This window comes from Neofelis nebulosa, chromosome X (assembly GCF_028018385.1).
Source record: "Neofelis nebulosa isolate mNeoNeb1 chromosome X, mNeoNeb1.pri, whole genome shotgun sequence".
Lineage (NCBI taxonomy): Eukaryota > Metazoa > Chordata > Mammalia > Carnivora > Felidae > Neofelis > Neofelis nebulosa.
This window is the reverse complement of record NC_080800.1, coordinates 99,770,034-99,792,094: the sequence shown is the minus strand read 5'-3', so window position 1 is coordinate 99,792,094 and position 22,061 is coordinate 99,770,034. Positions and strand designations below refer to the sequence as shown.

The 22,061-nt window shown below is 36.2% G+C and overlaps 1 long non-coding RNA gene and 1 pseudogene across 1 annotated transcript in view; both read right to left on the bottom strand.

Annotated features, from left to right (window-relative positions):
• The window catches only part of LOC131501849 (uncharacterized), a 134,757-nt gene extending 113,973 nt beyond the window's left edge, over positions 1–20,784 (bottom strand). The window contains exons 1-2 of the long non-coding RNA XR_009256907.1: positions 20,669–20,784; positions 246–407 (exon numbers count right to left, since the gene is read on the bottom strand). This is a non-coding gene — a long non-coding RNA (uncharacterized LOC131501849). The remainder of the gene's footprint in view (positions 1–245; positions 408–20,668) is intronic.
• Positions 14,492–15,664, bottom strand: LOC131501847 (large ribosomal subunit protein bL20m-like; annotated as a pseudogene).
• Positions 20,785–22,061: the final 1,277 nt, after the last annotated feature.

The window sequence follows — 22,061 nt, the reverse complement described above, 5'->3', positions numbered from 1 at the left end:
AGGAAAAGTTCCCTTTGGACTCAGTAGGAGCTTTCTCTGCATAAGGATTTCTAGCTCAGTAGAGCCTGAACTGACAATAAAAAATCCTTCACCCCTGCAGGCAAATCCTCAGATTAAAGTATATAAAGAAAATTAGAAACAAGGAGTTTCTGGTGAAATATCCCCCTAATCAGGTTTGGAAGCTGCTGAAACCTATAGCCCCTTAAATTTGTACACAAAGAAAAAGTACTTAATTCAAAGCTTACCAGGAAGGCGAAAGGTCCTTGAACAAGAAATCATCTCTTGGAAAAGAAGAGCAGGTGCCCATCTTTACTGCCTAACTTGAAGATCATCAGTTGGAACCCTTCCCTCCATGACTATTTTCATCCCTGTTCTCTCTGGTTCTGAAATGCTGGCAACACTGGAGCCTTAGAAAGGAGAAATTGGTGATTAATATTAATTGCACATTTACCATGTTCAAGGCATCAGTACCTCAGTCCTTCTAACAACCTAATGAGTCAGGATTATTATTCCTATTTTTAAAATGAGTACACTGAGGTACAAGAAAGTTCAACAATTAGTCCAAGGCCACACAACTAGCAAGTGGCAAGGACATTGAACACAAAGTATAATGCTCCAGGATCCAATACTCCGAATATGGAGATACCCACAGTCCTTCAGGCTAGTCATGAAGGTCACAGAGGAGAAACAGTGAATTCTCCAGTATGTTTAAAATGGCTGATTTGGCAGGTGAGAGTGGGAAAGTGAAATACCTATAACACACTTGAAAAAAAAAATTCCCGTTCGGGTGCCTGAACCTTAGAAGTTAATTTAATGTAACCTGTCTACAGGGGATTTTCTGTATGGCAAGAGTATTTATTCATATAACATCATGAGAATTTGTGCCTTCTGCAAATACTATAACCCCTGCTGGTATGTGAAGGAAATATTTATCTGATTTTCAACCTCGAATAAATATTGCTGTAAGAATCTTCTGGAGTGTTTTTGAAAATAAGTCAGCAGCTAATACTAATTTTCCCTTAAAGTTCTATAAACTCATTGCAAAAAAGCCATTTTTAGGAAATTTGCCTGTTCACACTTGTGTAAATCTACAAGGCAGGTATTACTTCATATCCCATAAAATATAATATCAACTCAAGGCAGACAAATAACATTTATCATCCGTCAGTCAAATGCTTTCATTTTGCAGTTTTATCTGCTATCCAAAAGCTACTTGTTTACTGGGCACTCTTATCTTTTCTCTGCATGAACTGCCCTTGCAATAAAGCAAGCCCAGGATTTTGACAATGCATGGAGATTTGGTTTTGATTTGAAACCAGGTCAAGATTTCACTTTGATTCCCTTCTCTTAGATGCTTGTATTTCATACAAAGCCATGATACCAAACCTGGCCTGAACTGTGAGCATCTCTCTCTATTATGGGAAGAAGGAGAAATATCTCCTGAGTAGCTCACCAACAACAAATTAATCTCTAGGTTTGTCAAGGGATTTTCTCAGAGTAATAAATGATCTGATACGATTGGAATTGCTGACATCTAGTCAAAGCAATATAAAAAGGGAACAGTCTATTGACTCTTCTAAGCATTTCACTTTAGAAATAACACTCAATAGGTGTCAAAGGGTAAAATGAAAGCATCATCTTTTTCAATTGCCAAATGACAAAGATGCTCTATTTAGGAGGAATTGAAAGGCCCATCTTGCCACAAATCTCTCCCCCACCAGGATATCGGGTTTCTTGAACATACTGCCATAACCATTTCTTCTCAGAGAACTGCTAGAGGGAGATGTAGTCATTTTACTCATTTAAGAGGCTGTATTAACAACAAATGTTAAGTATCTTTCTTCTATGTCACCATTATATACTATGCCAACCTCTCTCATCACATTTATCATTCTGCATCACGATTGCTTATATTCAGCCTCTCATATAATCTCTTATATTCTTGAGGAAAGGGACTGATTAGGCTAAAATTTCCAATGCCTAGAAGGATATCCAGTCTACTAAGTCATATCTCCATAGTAAATATTCTAGGAATGTATAAGTGAATGGAGAGAGGAAGAAGTAAAACAGACATGAATTAGAAATTGGAATGACAAATTTTATTATTAAGCCATTATCAACCAGAGCACAAAGCAAACTCCCCCAAAAGAGGGTACAACCTGGTGGCTTTTCAAGTTACATGAAACCTATAGATGAGTTTTAGGTGATTCATACAGTATAATCAAGAAGTGTTTAAAAAAATTACTTTCATTATTGAACACCTAGGAGATTTCATATTATTTAAAAAAAAATCAATTATGTCTGGCTCTTCATGCAAAGCTGGAAGATAGCTCAATCAGTCAATATAAGGGTCAATATTCCTATGGGGCAGTCATCTGCTGTCCCCATTAGATGGGGCTTGGACTTTCCTTTTCTCTACGGTCCCTAGATGATCCAGTTTTTTTCTTTATGTAAACTGCCTAGCCAATATAACTCCTTGAGATCCTTCTAACTCAGAAGAACATGAGTAAATAAGGACCAAAATGAAAAGTACTAGCACTTCCTGAGTACACTGGCATCATGGGGAAAGGCGCACCAGTACTAAACAAAACCTCGGCCTTGCCACATCAGTTTTTTAAAGAGTAAATCCTATAAACAGGAACAACCACAACTACAGAATGAAGTGTTATGACACCCTCATTCTTTATAGACCATAATGTAGCATTTTGGCTAACTGAAAACTTTAGACAACAAACACTATTTTCACTGAAGTGTTTCAGTTAATGTTGAGGCTGAAAATAAATGAAGAAAGTGGTTCAGATGGTGTTTGCTCAATTAAAGAGCCAATCAATAATTTCTTTTCATGAACCTTGGGATATAATTTTGCTTTCTTCCATTCACATGCAAATGCACTATTTCAAGTGAACAAAAGATGCCCAAAGAAAGAAAATCAAACATTATGTATCCTAATACTAGGGGTATAACATGCCAAGTCAATTTTTTTATAAAGCATTTTTTTCAGCTTTTGTACAATAGGGCAGCTGTTTCTATTCATCCAGAGTCTGTCTGTCTTTCTTTCTTTCCTTTTTCCCTTTCTTTCTTTTTTTCTTTCCTTTTGTCTTTCATTCATTTCCTTTCTGAGGAAACTGGTGAATATGATTACAGCAGAGTGGCTTCCTAAAATCATATTCAAAATGACAGCATTTTCTTTTTAAGTATCATTGACAAATGTAAAGTGGTTCTACAACAAAGCCAAATTATAAAAACCCAAATGTTTGTTAGCAGCAAGAGTCACTGCGGAAGCCATTTCTATACATTGGGGTTTTTTTTAATTTTTGGGTAGAAAATTGTATAAAAAGATGGTAAACTAAAAATGTTAGAAAGAAAGTATGAAAATGTGCACCAATCAGACTTTGAGATGATTGCATCTACTACCAAAACCAGCAATATTTCTATTTACAAACTAAACATGCTACTTCCAATATAAAATAACTTGATAAATTTTCTCATTACTTTCAGTGGCTTTACAAAGCACGTAAGGTGAGGTAGGTTGATAAAAACACTTGAGAAAATAGATATTGATATGCAGAGAAAAATTCAGCTGAAATATGTAACTACAGAGAAAAATTCAACAGATGAAATTACTACTTTTTTGCTTCTATCAAAATAATTAATAAGAATTCTCTAAATCACTGACTAAACACTAGACTCCACAACTGTATTATTATGACTTGAATGAAGAAACAGGAACACCCTTTGACAATGTTATAATCATTTTAGGTTTTAATTTATAAGGAATAATTGATGTCTGTGAATGACATGCTACTTGTTGTTGAAGGAAGGTTCTTTTCCTAAACTTTTTCTTTAATGTTTATTTATTTATTTTGAGAGAGAGAGAGGGCAAGCAGGAGAGAGGCAGAGAGAGAGGGAGACAGAATCCCAAGCAGGATCCACGCTGTCGGCACGGAGCCCAACGTGGGGCTCCATATCAGAACCATGAGACCATTGCCTGAGCCGAAATCAAGAGCTGGGCACTTTAACCAACTGACTCCCCCAGGGGCCCCTGAAGGAAGGTTCTTTTAAAACATCAGATGTTTTTATTCACTAAACAAGAGAAGTAGTATTTATTGAGGATTATTTGTATACGGCTACACATGTGTTATACATCTCAGTATAGATATATATCTCAACATATATAGTCACATTTCATAAATATAAAATGAGTATAATAATATTTATTTCAGGGGCACCTGGCTGGCTCAGTCCATAGAGAATATGACTCTTGATCTCAGGGTCATGAGTTCGAGCCCCACATTGGATATAGATATTACTTACAAATATATTATTTATCACATAATGTAACTATATGTACTACACTTACATCTAAGAGAGAGAGAGACAATATGATGTAGACATGATTATTTTCCTCACTTTACATATTAAAAAACTGAGAGAAAGTGGTAAAGTAGCTAAATCAAGATCACATGACTAATCAATGGTAAAAATAGCATTCTGATCCATCTTTCCTAAACTCCAAAGTTCATCCACATTGCATTTGGTTACACAAACTTACACTATGGTCAATTATTCCCATATTTTAAATATTAAGGTATTCTTTTCCAGGTAGGAGACTGAATTTTCAGTAAGTTATACACTTTTTGCTTGATTTCCATTATAACAAAGAATACCAGAATCGCTACGGAAGAGAAACATGAGTCAACATTCACTACTGAATTGAGCGAGATGACCTGGATGAAAGCTGTTATCCATATCTTTCCAAGGCAAAGCAAAAAGAAAAGGATTAAAATGTGGCCTTTAAGCAGGCAGAAACTCCTGACACCAAAAAACTTCAACTGACAGTAATCTGGCCAAACCCCCAAGCAGAAGGTTGGCTTCAAGAAATGTGGTAAAGCTCAATTATTATTTGTTTTAATTTTTTAATGTTTATTTTTGAGAGAGACACACACAGAGTGCAAGTGGGGGAGGGGCAGAGAAAGAGGGAGACACAGAATCCGAAGCAGGCTCCAGGCTCCGAGCTGTCAGCACAGAGCCCGACACAGGGCTCAAAGCCACGGGCTGTAAGATCATGACCTGAGCTGAAGTCGGACGCTCAACTGACTAAGCCACCCAGGCATCCCAGCTCAATTGTGATTTGTAAAGAATATATACCAAATTCTGCACAATGATACAGAAGTTGCCTTTTTTGTAGGCAGGCAGGGCCTAAAAGCTAATCTTCTTTGTCACAATTGAAGAAACAAATGTATGGTGACCAACGGGAAAAAATGAATTAAAATCACCTCAGATTCATTCAGAAAAAGAGATTTGATAAAAGCTTTTCTTCTGTTCTCATCTCATTCTAGAGAATATCAGTATCTTCCTTCAATTATGTTCTCTGATCTAAAACAACCCACTTCTAATTTAAAACAGTTTTACGGAGGTGGGGCAACTGGGGGGCTCAGTCAGTTAAGCATCCAATTCTTGATTTCAGCTCAGGTCATGATCTCTCAGTTCATGAGATCTAGCTCATGTCAGCTCTGTGCAGCATAGAGCCTGTTTGGGATTCTTTCTCCCCCATTCTCTCTACCCCTTCCCTGCTCACTCACTCTCTTTCTCTCCCTCTCTCAAAATAAATAAAACTTTTTTTAAAAAATAGAAGTTTTATTGAGGTATATTTACATACTATAAAATGCACCCATCATAAATTTACAATTCAATGATTCTAGTAAATGTATACTTGGCGCAATAATCACTACAATTCAGTTTCAGAATATTTACATAACTTCAAAAAGTTCCTTTGTGCCTATTTGCAGTTTCTGTTTCATCCCAGTACTAGGCAACTACTGATTTGCTTTCTGTTTCTATAAATTTCCTGTTCTGTAATTTCATATAAACAGACATACAATATGTAGTCTTTATGTGTGGCTTCTTTTTTTTAAACTTTTTTAAATTAATTTTTTAATGTTTGTTTGTTTGTTTGTTTGTTTTGAGAGACAGCATGAGCAGGGGAGGGGCAGAGAGAGAGGGAGAGAGAGAATCCCAAGCAGGCTCCCCACTGTCAGTGCAGAGCCTGATGTGGGGCTCGAATGCATGAACCATGAGATCATGACCTGAGCCAAAACCCAAAATTCGGACACTTAACCAACTGAGCCACCCAGGCACCCCTGTGTGTGGGTTGTTTCACATAGCACCTTTTGGAGGTAAATTTATTCTGTAGCATTTTCTAAGAGTTTCTTCCTTTTTTGTTTGCGTAGAGTGACACACAATGTGACATTAGTTTCAGGTGTACAACTTAGTGATTTGACAATTTTATGCATTACATTCTGTTCACAAGTGTAGCTACCATCTGTCACATTACATCACTTTAACATATCATTCACTGTATTCCTTATCTTGTGCCTTTTATTCATGTGACTTATTCATTCCAAGCCTGGGAGCCTGTATCTCCCTCTTCCCACTTCCCTTCACCAATATACTACACACACACACACACACACACACACACACACACAGGAATATTATGCATCCATAAAAAAGAATAACATTGTGCCATCTGAGTCAAAATGGGTGGATATCGAGGGTATTATGTTAAGTGAAATAAGTAAGATATCTATAAACTGCATTCCCTTGGGGTAAGTGGCTGGCTCAGTCAGTAAACCGTGTGACTTTTGATCTTGGAGTTCTGAGTTTGAGCCCCACACTGGGTGTAGAGATTACTGAAAAAAAAACTGCATTCCCTCAATTTGACAGGTGATGTGATGAATGAACATATCCTTTAGAGCCTACCAAAATAAGTTTAAATTCTGTCCATTGCTTGAAACTCACAGCTCACAATTTCATCAATTCTAAAATGAACATTATACTAACTTCATGGGGAAGTTATGAGAAGTAAATAAGATATGGAGTGATTTGCAAGTATTTCTAAAAAGCCTCAGAAACTTTTATTCAAATTAAATCTTGGGAAGCCCATCACATACAACAGATAAATGCACAGCTAATAATGACGCCACCAGGATAGAGAAGGAATTCAAGAAATTTGGAAACGATTGTGATTATGTATACAAAGATTTTAGTGCTTGCCATAAAAGAGCAGAAAATAAATGGCAGCAATTAATATTACATAACCACTGTTCTTTAAATCAGCACTTGAAAAGAAACTTTAGTCATGGACCACTGGGAATAAAGTTGGAAGCAAAAGATATTTTGGCCCATTTATTTCACTTTAACAAGTTTGTTACAGGGAATGTTGCTTTCGAACTTAACAACAATTCCAAATCAAATTACAATGTAAATGCACTATAGCAGTTGGTCACTTAACAGACTTTGTTCCTAAATTTAGCATCTAAACAAATAATTATTTCTAGCATAGTTTCTGTGTTGAAGAAACCATGAGGCATAAGAGAGCACACTGAACCTCACGGTAAGAGACCTAATTTCTAATTTGAATTCTAATACAAACTACATAAAAAAATTCACAACCTTTAAGTTTACTGATTTTCTTCTAGCATGGAGGTCAGCACACCTTTTCTGTAAAAGGCTAGACACTATATATTTTATGCTTTCTGAGCCACAGATCTCTATTTTAATGACTCAATTCAGCTGCTAAGGCCCAGAATCATTGATAGTCAATACATTAACAAATGGTTACAGCTGAGTCTCAATGAAATTTTATTTGCAAAAACAGATGGGGGACAGGATCTGGCCCCCTGGCCATAGATTTTCAAACTCTGCCAAAAAAAATACCAGAGTTGGACCAAACTATTAATTTCCAACCTAGCTATGCATCGTGATAATTTGGAGTAGCTTTCATAAAATACAGATTTCTGGCCCCAATCACAACTCACTGAATCAAAATACCAAGAGTAACATTCAACAATCTCTAAAACTCAGGCTCCCTAAGTAATTTAAATGCAGGTTCACATACAATATTCATCAATTCCTGAACTACATGATTTCTAAGGCCTCTTCCAACCCTAATGTTCTTTGATGCATAGGTATTTTCCACAGTCATTTTGATCAATATTTAACATACTTATAAATACATGATATATTGAAATAATTTCATATCTTTTGGTGAAAGAAACTGGGAAAAACTTACGTAGAATATATGAGTAGATTAATTTACATAACAAAATGTGTATAAAACATGGACATGCTATAAATATTACTACTCTTAAAAAAAACCCAGAAGTCCTTGGATTTCACATTCTGACGCATTTCTCTTAGAACAATGATTCTCTATTTGGTCTTTAGGAAGACTTAACACTCACTGTTTATTTGTTGAGAACCTTAAAGAGATTTTCCTAATAAGGATGTAGGCAAAGTTTGAGCATATCTCTTTATATTTTTTATATTTCAAATTAAAACTGACAAAAATTGTAAATTAGCTATTATTGTAATAATACGAAACCTTTAGGAATGTCTGGGTGGCTCAGCCGGTTAAGCGTCCAACTTCAGCTCAGGTTATTATCTTGCGGTTGGTGGGTTCAAGCCCCGTGTCGGGCTCTGTGCTGACAGCTCAGAGCCTGGAGCCTGCTTCAGATTCTGTCTCCCTCTCTCTCAGCCCCTCCCTCGCTCACACTATGTTTCTCTCAAAAATAAACATTAAAAAAATTTTTTTTAAAGATCTGGTTTAATAGAAGAGAGTTAAGTTTTCCTATCTGCCTCTGCATTCAGTCTGTTGCTATACATCGTATTGGTTGAAGTATATGATGAAAATTGAGCCAAACATCGACATGTAATTGGAAACTAGATATTTTAAAACCATTTTCAGATACATGTAGATATTCTCATTTGATACTACACCAAAATTGAACAACTATCATTTCAAGGTTAATTGAAACGTGGAAAGTAAAATTTTAACAATATATTTTTTGGTTGGCTACATTCAAATTCATTGGTTTATCTTGCCCTCTGAATGCACCTTTTACTCCATGCTTAATTTTGTAACATCAAACATTGGTCATCTGAAAACTACTGGTCAGGTTTTCCAAATGCTAACACCTTTCATTATATAATATCCCAAAATAGTATGTATTAATATGACCACCAATCTCATAAGAAAAGCTATTAATTATTGGGTAACAGTCACAAATTTTCCAAGATATTAATTTTTACCCCAAATCACAAAATTTAACATTGGTAACTCTCTGTTGTCTTCTATGAAGTGGCAAGCTGGCTTGATTAATTAAAAAAAAAATCTTTAAACACCTAAATGTGATTAATCATATTTTGTAGGTCTGTCGAGTACAAATGGTGTTCCATGGAAAATTGGTCACTTCACGTAATATTTTAAACAACGACACAAATGAATTTCAAAAAAATCACACTTGGAAAATTAAAAAAATACTTTAATTACCCAAAACTGGGATTAGATTGCAAGACTTGAAGGATAAACACGCTGGCACAATCATCAAAATGGGCCTGCTGACTAGAAACTGAAATTAATTCAGGACAAACTGATAAAAAGAAACAAAAGTCTATTTTTTTTTAATTTACAGTCATCTAAGCTATTTGGGAGAGAAAACAGCCACAAGTACTATTAACACAAAAGATTATGCGATCTTCATGTAACTCATTAATAGGGTATATTTCAGCAAATAATGGGTGGAAATTCAAGGAACCGAACAAAATTTCTGTCAAATCTATAGCAAAGCAACAGTGGTGTAGCCCTAAATACTTGTTATCAGCCTACACAAATATCAAAGTCCTTCTTTTAGGGATGAATTATTCTATTTTCAATCAAAATTGAAAAATGGACACTAAGAATTTGTTGTGGTCAGGGGGGCCTGGGTGGCTCAGTTGGTTGGACATCCGACTTCAACTCAGGTCCTGATCTCGCAGCTCAGGAGTTGCAGCTCTGGAGTTGGAGCCACACATCTGGCTGTCCGCTGTCAGCACAGAACCCGCTTTGCATCCTCTGTCTCCCTCTCTCTCTGCCCCTCCCCTGCTCATGCTCTCTCTCTCAAAAATAAATAAAAATTTAAAAAAATGTATATACAAAAAAAGAATTTATTGTGATCAAGACATTGTATTAAGCACTACTTAAAAATGAAGGTATAAAAATATGGCTTCAGACATAATAAACGACATGCCTTTCCCATTACTCAAAAGGCTGTTCCTCTTTCTCTGCCCCTCCCCCACTCATGCTCTGTCTCTCAAAAATGAATAAACGTTAAAAAAAAACTTTAAAGGCTGCTCCATTCTTTCTTGCCTTTATTCTCAATATTCTGCCTACAATGTTCTCTCCCCAAATGTCTATGTCAAACAAGAAAATACCCTGCTATTAAAGGAAAATCTTACACTTGCAACTAATGCACATACCCCATAGTAACACTTTCAACTTTCTCTCTCCAGAAATAAGCATTACCCGGTGTGTTCACTGCGTGTCATACACCTTTGTGGGAGGCAGCCTCTAAGATGGTCCCAATGAGTCCTACTTCCTGGTATTCATGCCCGACGGTAATCTTTCCCCATCATTACGAAATAGAGACATGCTTCTAACAAATAGAATATGGCCAAAGTGATGAGAAGTCACCTCTGAGGTCAGGTTACAAAATGATTGTGGCTTCGATCCTGAGCCCTCACTCTCATTCTTTGCTTACCTTCCCTCGAGAATCCAGCTGCCATAACCTCGAAGGAAGGGCCCCCCTATCATGGTAAGGAATGGAGTCCCCAAGACATGAAGAGCCTGTGAGAAAATAACATTTGGCAACCCCCACATGAGCCAGTTTAGAAGTGCATCTCTTAGCCCCAGTAGAGTCTCGAGATTAGTGCAATCCCTGCTGACAGCTTGACTACAACCTCAAGAAAAACCTTGAAATAGAGGCAACAACTGAGTTGCACGTGGATTCCTGAACCACAGAAACTGTAGGATAATAAATATTTGCTATTTTGGGTACTGAAGCTTCAGTGCAATTTGGTACACAGGAATACATAACTAATACATCCACTATGTTTTCTAATTTTTACTATATTTGTATGTATACATTAACAATAAATAGTTTTATTTATGGGTTTTAAAACATATTGTACAAACTCATTTCCACCTTTTTAATTTCACAGTATTTCTGAGCTTTGTCCATGCTCTTATATGAATAGGTATACATTACTCATTTTAACTGCTGCCTGGTATTCTGTATCATAATGAAATCATTTATTTTTTCAACCACTCTTTGGGGTAAAGATGGATTGTTTATACACCATCACCATAATAAACATTATGGCAAGGAGCCATGAGTACACATGAATCCCTCTGCACACGCTTAAAAATTTCTTCTTGAAACAGTATTGCTGTGTTATAGGATATATGCATTCCAACTTTATGGCTACTACCCAACTGTTCTCACAAGTAATTTTATCAACACAATTTTCACCACAGATGTGAAAAACTTCCTTTCCCCACATCTCTACAAATATTATCAGAAGAATCAGTGCTCCAGAAACAGATGGGCAGTCAAATGATGATAAATAAAGGATGATTTAATAAAAGAATTAATGTTAAGTGGTGTGGGCAGGTTGTAGGGAAAAGACGTGGGATTGTGTGGCATCCCAGAGCTGTGACCATTACTGGCTCATAAGTGATGAGGAGTGGGAGGGCGTACTAGAGCAAGGAAGGAAGTCTCATAAGTCCCCTTCAGAGAGGGTAGGAACTTCAGACAAAAGACATAGCTCAGCCACTGTCCAATCCTGCAAGGAGTGCGTCTGGGAAATCAATGTCTGTATGCTACTCTTTTACACTGCTCTGATCTCTTCTCAAGGCTCCTTACTGATGCACATTAAAAAGCATTGGAAAGGACACCCACCAATGTACTCCATACATGTCGCCACCTGGAGCAAGACTGAAAGTGTATCTCAAGGGAAAAACAGAAATATGATGAAATTCCATTCCTTACCTCGCAGCGTTATCTATTCTTGTCCTTCATCTAGATGAGAAATATAGATCTCTAAACACAGGGAACACAACAAGTCCATCATATATATTAAGAAGCATGGTGTGCTATTAGTGTTATATTCTGACTTAGAACCAAAAACTGTACCTACCATCTATGTAAGATATTGAAGGTGATTTGTGTACCTGTGATGTCACAAAATACCAATGATTATACAGGTAACACTTCTCAACAATGAAATTTTCCTTCCATTCCATGAATATGTGAATAATTCAATTGCAACACATATTTTGAGACTGGGTCTTAGATCCACTTCTAGTACCATTTATTGTCTCACTCGAGGGGTACCACAAAACAGATGGCACCCAAAAATTAGAATGAAGGAAATTATTTACAAATAATAGGCATAGAGCAGTGTAAAAAAAGGGATGGTGCAGTATCCCAGGACTGTTACAACTTCTGCATCCCAAATGGATAAGGATAGAGAGAGTAGTAACAGGAAAGCATTAAAAGATAGAAAGTTGTCTTGGAAATATTTTTGGACTTTTATTCAAGGGATGAGATGACCCAGAGACCAGTCCACAGGAAGGCAACCAGAATAATTTCTCTGAAATCACTCTCTCCTTACACTCTGATATACTCCTTAATCCAACCAGATGATGGAGGAAAAGGAAACTCAAGTGATGTGCTCCTTACAGGTCAGTTTCCTGAACAAAGAAACAAGAGTGTATTAAGAGGTGACAGACTGAAACTACTGGGCTCATCAGGTTTTTTAAGATTTGGCAATCAAAAAAGTTTGACATCATATTTTTGCTTTAATTAACAACCTTATTGTGCAGTAAATCATACAGAAGATTATCACACGTTTTATAAGCATTCAAGTTTGCTCATCCAGTATTTTTTCTATTTCCTTCATTCACTTTCACAATGTTTTCTTTTTCTTATTAATATCACACTTTCACAACTCAGATGATGTATAACTTTTTAAGTCTTCCTGATTTCTTATGTGCCCCAGAAGTAATTCCCTACATGATTTATAGTTTACTGTGACATGTCAACAAAAACAATAACTAAGAACCAGTATGATTTGATTGAACATATTGGCTGGAATCTCTGTCTACTGAAACTCTTACTTATACAGTACCTATAACTTAATAGCTAGTCAATAAATGTTTCAATAAATGAATAGTACTCAAATACTATCACGGTATTTATATTTCTGGTTCCCTAGAGCTCAGAACTGAGGTTAGATTTAGAGAGAAAGATTTTGTGGGCACCTGGGTGGCTCAGTTGGTTAAGCATCCAATTTCAGCTCAGGTCATCATCTCACAGTTCATGAGTTCAAGGCCCGCATAGGGCTCTCTGCTGTCAGCACAGAGCCTGCTTTGGATCCTTGTCCCCCTCTCTCTTTGCCCCTCCCCTGCTCATGCTGTCTTGCTCATTCTCTTTCTCTCTCTCAAAAATAAACATTTTAAAAATAACAGATTTTGGAGTCCAGCTGTGTTTCAGTCATAGTTAAATTTGTGAAGATTAAACCAAGTAAAGAGAGTTAAGGTCAAAAATTGGGAAATACCGATACCACACTGGTAATAAGAAAAGGAATGAATAAAAGGAAGAAAAAGATGAGAGGATAAGAAGAAAAGCAGAGGGTACAATCATGGAAGCCCTATGACAAAGGAATAGTAGAAGAAGGAAAAGAAGAAGAAAGAGGAGGGGGGTGGTAAAAATCAGAAGGAGGAAGTTGACAAGGTAAAATACTACAGTATCCATGAGTCATTCAGATGACTTGATTTTAGATACACACACACACACACACACACATATATATATATATATATAGTTAGAGAGAGTGAATGCAAGTCGGGGGAGAGGAGAAGAAGGAGCCTTAAGCCCCAATGTGGGGCTTGATCCCACAACCCTGGGATCATGACCTGAACCAAAATCAAGAGTCAGATGCTCAACCGACTCAACCACCCAGGCACCCCTAGATACATTTATTTCTTTATGACTTGTAAAACCTTATTATCACTGTACAGGGATGTAATGATATCCCCTATCATAATTGTGAACTTCTTTTGTAAGTTGTGGTTCTCTAAATTTTTGCTTTATATATTTTAAGTGGACATAATCAGGTATTATAGGATACTCTATTGTAACTTTCTAAGTGAAAACAAGAATGTATCTAAATATAATTTTTATCCCTTTATACACTTATAATATTAAAATATAATGATATAAACTATCTGATTAATATTTATATGTTTTAAACTACTCCATCCTTGTACATCAATCTGTTTGCATACTTACATTTTATGAGTGTATCTGTTATAAACTGCATACTGTTGATCTTTTTTTCTTCAATACCACATGAGCTTTATTCACAGAATCTGTGCAAGAGATTTCTGAATCTGTTCCAATGAGGGAAGAAACCCTTCTCTAAAACCAGTTACTAAAATGTAAATTAATATGATTGCCTACCGAACATATACACTGTTTACAAGAGAACATATACACTGTTTACAGGTAATTTTTAGCCTCTATTTTAGTTAGAGTGATCATCAGGGAGAAAAAAATCTTTTCCTAAGACACTCAGCTGCAAATGGCAGGCAGTGTTGGACTCCCCCTCAGTGATACTGCACCACTCTGGAAAATAGACCTTCAGGCTCATTCCTGGTGCCAAAGGCAGTAGCGATGATGAGGGAGCTTGGGGCAAGCTGAGGGCAAAATATAGGATGGCACGCTCACACCCCCATCCCGGGTGGAATATGTGTGATATTCCTCAGACACTCCTGGCTGGCTACCCAAGAACAAAAGAAAGGGGTATAAGTGCTTGCCATGGTAATGTGGGAAACTAAGGCAAATGAAAAATGAAATTCCCTTACTGCCTTTAGCCCACTGACAAGTCCTTGAGACCGGCAGAGTGATGTCACTCTAGGAGCTCCACTGCCTCAAGGATGACACTTTGCTGGGGTCAAAAGAGAACGTTGGCTTAAGATTAATCCCAACCTCGAGGATCCTGTAGGTCTACTTCCTTTATCTCAACTGCCCTAAGATATATGCTGGCAATCATTCTGCAAGTGTATGACCCATCAATATACATCTTAAGGGTCTCATGACTGTGGTTTTATTAAACAGTAATAAATGGTGCTTCCCTAGCAACAGCTGCCCTTCAAGGTCCTGAAAACCTTGCTTCCAAAATTCCTTAGAGACATACTCTATCCCTGACCCCCTCCCAGCCTGAGGGTATATAATCAGTTACCCCTCACAACCCCAGTGCAGCTCTTCCTGCCCACGGGTCCTGCCTCCGTGCTTTAATAAAATCACCTTTTATTTTCACCTTTTTACACCAATGACATCTTCAAGAATTCTTTCTTGGCCATCAGCTCTGGACCCCATGAGCCCCCCATCACTCCAAAACTTCATCCGCAAATCCTTCCTGTTGCCTTCTGATGGCCAAAGCAGTCAAAGATTTAAAAGTCTTTGGTTCCTAGATGGCTAGACCTTCAAGTACTTTCCGTTGACCTCCACCTGGCACTTAATTAAATTGACAATGAAATCTGGGTGTACTGCAGGCTGTATTCCTGGGATGCAGGCATAATTCTATTAATCCAGAGTGTCCTCATGCTCCTCTTCAGTCTTCGCACTTTTTTACATTTCACAAAAGTTCTAGTGACAGCTCCGACCACCAGTCTGTAGCGCTGATTCTTCCTTCCCTGGAAATGCCCTGCGAGTTGAAGCACCTCTTAGACTCTCCAGTACCTCTCAGGGAGGCAAAGCTGTGTGGTGATGAAGACCATAGTGCCTGCGGGCCAGCCTTGCTAACCATTTTGAATCCTTTCTAAGAAAGTTGGTCTTTTAATGGAAACAATGAGTCCACTTGTAAGTAATGTATATTTAATTTATATTTAACGCCTATAGGATTTATTCACACCATTTATTTTGTCCCAAAATAATCTTTGATTCCTTTTTCCTTCCTTTGAAACTGATTTTTCAATCTTGCCGCATTATTCTTTCCATTAATTTAAAATATATACATTCCATTTCTATTCTTTTAGTGCTTTCTCTGGAAATTTGTGCATGCATATTTAAATTAATTCTAAAGTGGACCAATACATTTTCTCTCTTCCTAGATCATATACGTATTGTGGAACACATTAATTCTTTTACCATCCATTCAGTTTTAGATCCTCCTTCAGCTGTGAATAACATTTTCATTGAATGCATTATCCTACGTTGCGCTTTAGGGGTTTTTTTTGGCAAAAGTATAATATTCTGCTGGCCTTTGGCTTCCATCACTGCTGTTGACAAGTCAACAGTAAATTCACTGGTTGCTCATCTCTTAAGTATATTTTCTCTTCGAAGATATCCTATATGACCTCACTTTTAAATATCAATAATTTCATCAACATGGGCCTACTGTACAATTTCCTTTTATTTCTCCTACTTGGAATATTTAAGGTTTCTTAAATCTTTTGGACAATGTCCTTCGTTGTTTTGGGGTTTTTTTTTTATGTAATCCCTATGCCCAACATGGACTCACCCTTACAACACCAAGATCAAGAATTGCACACTCTACAGTCTAAGCCAGCCAGGTGCCCTCCTTTAATTATTTTTAAAGTATCTCTGCTAGTATGTCCTTTTATTCTGCTTCTGCTCTATCTCTTCCTATTCTGTTAGTCTGATTAAAGGATAACACCCCTATTCCAAACATGGAATGAACAGCATTATTCCTGTTACCTCTTAATGAATTACCCTTAAAATGTAAAACAAAAACAAAAACAAAAACAAGAAAACACTTATTATGGAAGAATAAAACAGAAAAAAACCCAATTATGTTGACATGTGATTATCCACCTTCATTTAGTTCTGATGAAAGGAAACGAATCCTGGTACAAAAAGAAACAAACACAAAAATGTCCAAAGCTTCATTCAACCCTAATACATTATGGAGAAGGCCAATGGTGGAGAAGATAGGTGATCATTTTTGTGGCTGCTCGGGTTAAGAGTGTGGTGAGAGGAGTGCCTGGGTGGCTCAGTTGGTTAAGTGGCTGATTCTTGATTTTGGCTCAAGTCATGATCTCCCAGTTTGTGAGTTCAAGTCCTGCTTCAGGATCTGTACTGACAGCGCAGATCCTGTTTGCGATTCTCTCTCTCTCTCTCTCTCCCTCTCTCTCTCTCTCTCTCTAAATGCCCCTACCTGGCTCATATTCTCTCTACCTCTCTAAAAAATAAATGAATATATTTTTTTTTAAAGAGCATGGTTAGAAACAGAGCCATACATTGTCTACTCAAAGGAGGAACAGCATTACAACATCATAAAGGCCATATATGATAATCCCATAACAAAGATTATATTCAATGATGAAAAACTGAAAACTTTTCATCTAAGAAAGACAAGTATGGCCATTCTAGCAACTTGTGAAACTACCTGACCTATTCAGAACAATTAGGGAAGAAAAACAAACAAATATAAGTCATCCATAAAGAATTAAAATTTTCTGTCTCCAGGTAACACCATCCAGTATATAGAAAACATTAAAGATTCAACAACAGCAAAAAACCTTTAGAATAAACAAGTACAATAAATTTCTTTTCAAACAATAAACATTGAGAAAAAAATTGCATGTCTATACACTACCAAAATCCACGTGAAAGGAAATTAAGAAAACAATCCGATTTACAATAAAAAAACAAAAAAGCATTTATACCCCAAACAGAAGAAAAATCCTACAAATAAATGTAATCAAATAGGTGAAAGATCTGTAGACCAAAAGCTATGAAACACTGATAAAAGAAACTGAATGGGCAAAAAAATTAAAGAAAGAAAGAAAGAAAGAAAGAAAGAAAGAAAGAAAGAAAGAAAGAAATGTTCATGAATTAGAACACTTAATAAAAAAGTGTCCATATTTCCCAAAGTGATGCATATAGATTCAAGGCTATCTTCTCAAAATACTTATGGCAGTTTTTGATAAAAGTATCAAAAACAATCTCAAAATCTATATGGAACACAAACAAAAATAACCAAAATAATATTGAGATATAAGAACAAAGATAAAAGCTTCAAACTTCCTGATTTCAAAATGTACTACACAGAGTAATCAAAACATTAAAAAAAAACTTATTACAAAAGAAATATAAAGACCAATAGAACAGAATAAAAAGCCCAGAAATAAAACCATGCACACACAATCAAGTGATATTCCATAAAGGTGTCAAGAATACACAATGTGGAAAGTCTCCTCAATAAGTCATGTGGGAAAATTAGATATCCCCATGCAAACGAATGAAATTGGACCTTTATTGTATGTATACCATACACAAAAATTAACTCAAAATGAATTAAAACCTTAAATATAAAACCTTTTGAAATGGTATAACTCTTAGAAAAAACAGAGGTGAAAGCTTCATGACATTGGTTTTTAACCATCATTCCTTACACAGGACACAAAAAACAAAAGCATCGAGAACAAAAATACACAAGTGGGACTGTATCAAGCAGAAAATTTTCTGCACCAGAAAGGGAATGGTGACAGAGTGAAAAGGAAATCTAAGGAATGAAAGAAAATATTTGTAAACTATATATTTGAGAACAGTTAGTACCCAATATATTCTAGGAACTCCTACATCTCAGTAGCAAAACACTGATAATCTGATTACAAAATGGGTGAATATTTTGGATAGACATTTTTCAAAGAAATGACTTCAAAGAAAGACATTCAAATGGCCAATAGGCATACGAAAAGATGCTCAACATTTCCAGTCACCACCAAAATGCAAATGAAAACTACATTGAGCTATCCCCTCACACATAAGATGGCTAATATTGAAAATAGAAGAGATAACAAATGCTAGTGGCAGTACAGTGAAAAAGGAAGCCTGGTACACTGTTCCTGTTGCTGTAGACTAGTACAGACATGATGGAAAGCAGCATAGGTGTGCCACAAAAAAATATTCTAATAAATACTATATGATCCAAAATTTCCACTTCAGGATATTTATCCAAAAGAATGGATATTAGGATCTCAAGAAGGTAGTTTTACTTCCAAATTCATTCCAGCATTTTTTATAGAGGTTCCAACAACCTAAATTTCCATTGATAGGTGAATGAATAGGAAATGGCGGTAAACAAATAAAATGGGATATTATTTAGTTATGTAAATGAAGGAAATCCTGTCATATGTGATAACTTCTTAAGAACATAAGTGAAATAAGCCAGTCACAAAAGGAAAATTACTGCATGGTTCTAGTTCTATGAGGCATCTACAGTAATCAAACTTACAAAGGCAGAAGGTAGAATGGTGGTTGATAAGCACTGAGGAAAAGGGAAAATAAAGAGCTGCCATTAAATGAGTGTAAAATTTTAGTTACGAAAGATAAAAAAGTTCTTGAGAGATACTGTCCAATATTCTGCTTATAGTTAAAAATGCCGTACTGTCCACTGAATTTTTTAAAAGGGCTGATTCCATGCAATGTGTTTTTCAGTATGACAAAAAATTACTCAACAAAAATGGTACATGTAATAGATAAAGAACATGTATACAAGATGTTTCATAGAGTGCCAGTTATTCATTCCATCACGGTATTGTTATTATGGTAACTAAATGTCTTCACCACATTGTGCTGCATATAATACACTCAGAAAACACATACATATTGGATACATTTAAAGAGTGTAAACTTTTCGTTGCATCCAGGTATTCTTATTTCAATGGATGAAATAGGTACAAGTTTGTATATAATACTCTATGAAAATACACATTTATAAAAGATGTTTCAGAGAATGCTACCCATTCCTTGCATCAAGACAGTGTGGTTTCAGTGAATAAATGTGTCTATCACACTATAGTATACGTAATATAGTTTATCACAAAATATGTATATAGCTTTTTCTCAGAATGCTACTTGGGTTAGTAAATCAGAACAGTGATATTTCAATGAAAGACTGTGCTGACCACACTATGGTATATGGAATAAACTATAAAAAATAAACATGTATAAAATATGATATTTGTAACAAGTATACACAGAACCCATAAGAAAAGACAATGGATTAAAGACACCCGTTAAAAATCACAGTTTATCAGTTTAGACTGAAAAAAACCTAAAAACCACTTGTCTAATAGTTGTCTATAGTAGCAAATTTTGATATCTAGATGTCCCTCAATAAATGAGTGGATAAACACATTTATCATATATACTATCAAATAAGGAATGAACTAGAACCCATGAGTAACAAGAAAAAAATGACCAGATAATTAAAGCATAATAAAGAATAACTGTAAGTGTGTGTATGCACATGATTATAAACATACAAATTCATGAAAAACCAGATGAAAGCTGAACTTCTATGAAGAGAAGAGGGAAATTAAATAGGTTGGGGTTGGTCGGACTTCCCCTTTTTACTCTAGTTTTTCTACATTTTAATCTTTATCAAGAAAATATACTGAGCCTGGGTGGCTCAGTTGGGTAAGCATCCAACTCTTGATTTAAGCTCATGTTACCATCTCATGGCTTCTGAGTTTGAGCCCCATATCAGGCTCTGCTCTGACAGTGCGGGGTCAGCTTGGGATTCGTTCTCTCTCTCTCTCTCTCTCTCTGCCACTCCCTTGCTTGCTCTCTCTCTCTCTCTCTCTCTCAAAATAAAGAAATAAATTTTAAAAAATGAAAGAAAATATACATACATGTTAACAAAAAAGAAAGCACTTCAAAAGGCAATATTACACTCTCCTCCTTTCAGGATTTCACAGAAGCTAGTTTTTTCTCTTCTCAAATTTAATTCGTCCAGACTAAATAATCCTTACCTTACAACTCTGCTTTCACACTTCAGCCTGCTGACTTTTCAGATTCTTTTATTCATATGATAGCTTCTGTTTCCCAAGATGATTATGAAGCATTAGAAAGTGCAGAAAAGAATACAACTGAAACGACAAATAACATGAATATCTCAGTAATTGTTCTCATTCTACTTTCAACCTATTTCTTCAATCCAAACTAGTCTTCTATGGCTTGAAGTGTGAGTATAGATAAAATATATGCACAGTACTATGTGTTGATGTTTTATTTTAGAAAGGCGTAAGGAACAGTCTCTATTTTTTAATGTTTTTTTTTTTGGTTTTTACTTTTAAAAGAGAGAGAGAAAGACAGAGTGTGAGTGGGGGAGGGGCAGAGAAAGAGGGAGGGAGACACAGAATCTGAAGCAGAATCCAGGCTCTGAGCTGTTAGCACAGAGTCTGACTTGGGGCCCAAACTCATGGACAGTGAGATCACGACTTGAGCTGAAGTCAGATGCTTAACCACTGAGCCACCCAGGTGCCCTTCAAGTTTTATTTTGAAGTGCCGTTTCACATACATATGTTTAATGGACATATAAAACATACAAAGAATATGTTAAGTAATATAGGAGCCTAGACAGAGTAGTCTTTCAAGTAAAAGGGCCACTTTGGGGTGGACATAATTACTTTACAGAGGCACAAGCAAATATTCCTTACTTTTTCCATTATAAAAAGCCATTATACAAAAATAAGGATGTCACTGAAAATGTACTAGAAAGATATTAGGTAGGACAAACATACAAATACTAGAGTAACAATGAGGAACACAGCAATTACACATGGAAACTAGCAGAAAACCAGAGGTTAAATTACAAAAAGAATGAAATTATGTTCTAACATATCATATTGTCATTATTACAAATGTTACGGGGCACCTGGATGGCTCAGTCTGTTGAACGTCCCACTTTGGCTCAGGTCATGATCTCACATTTCGTGAGCTCAAGACGCACTTCGGGTTCTGTGCTGACAGCTCAGAGCCTGGAGCCTGCTTTAGATTCTGTGTCTCCCTCTCTCTCTGTCCCTCCCCTGCTCGTGCTCTGACTCTGTCCCTCTCTCTCAAAAATAAAGATAAAAAAATTAAAAATGCCACAACACCTATTGGTTTTGTGACATTTCCTATTTGTATTGTAGTTATTGAGTATTCACAAAATTGGACATGTTTTATATTCATTTGGGTATCTTTTACAATAAATGTCAGGGTCATATATACCATGAGTAAATGTTGATCATTAAAATACAAATTAGCTCCTTCTTAACAAAAATTGCAGAAGCTGAAAAAAAATTCAATAATTTCATCTGGGTATCTTTTATCTTTTTTGATGGGGTTTTGGAGTGATGTGGGTATGGAGCTGATGTCCAAGAA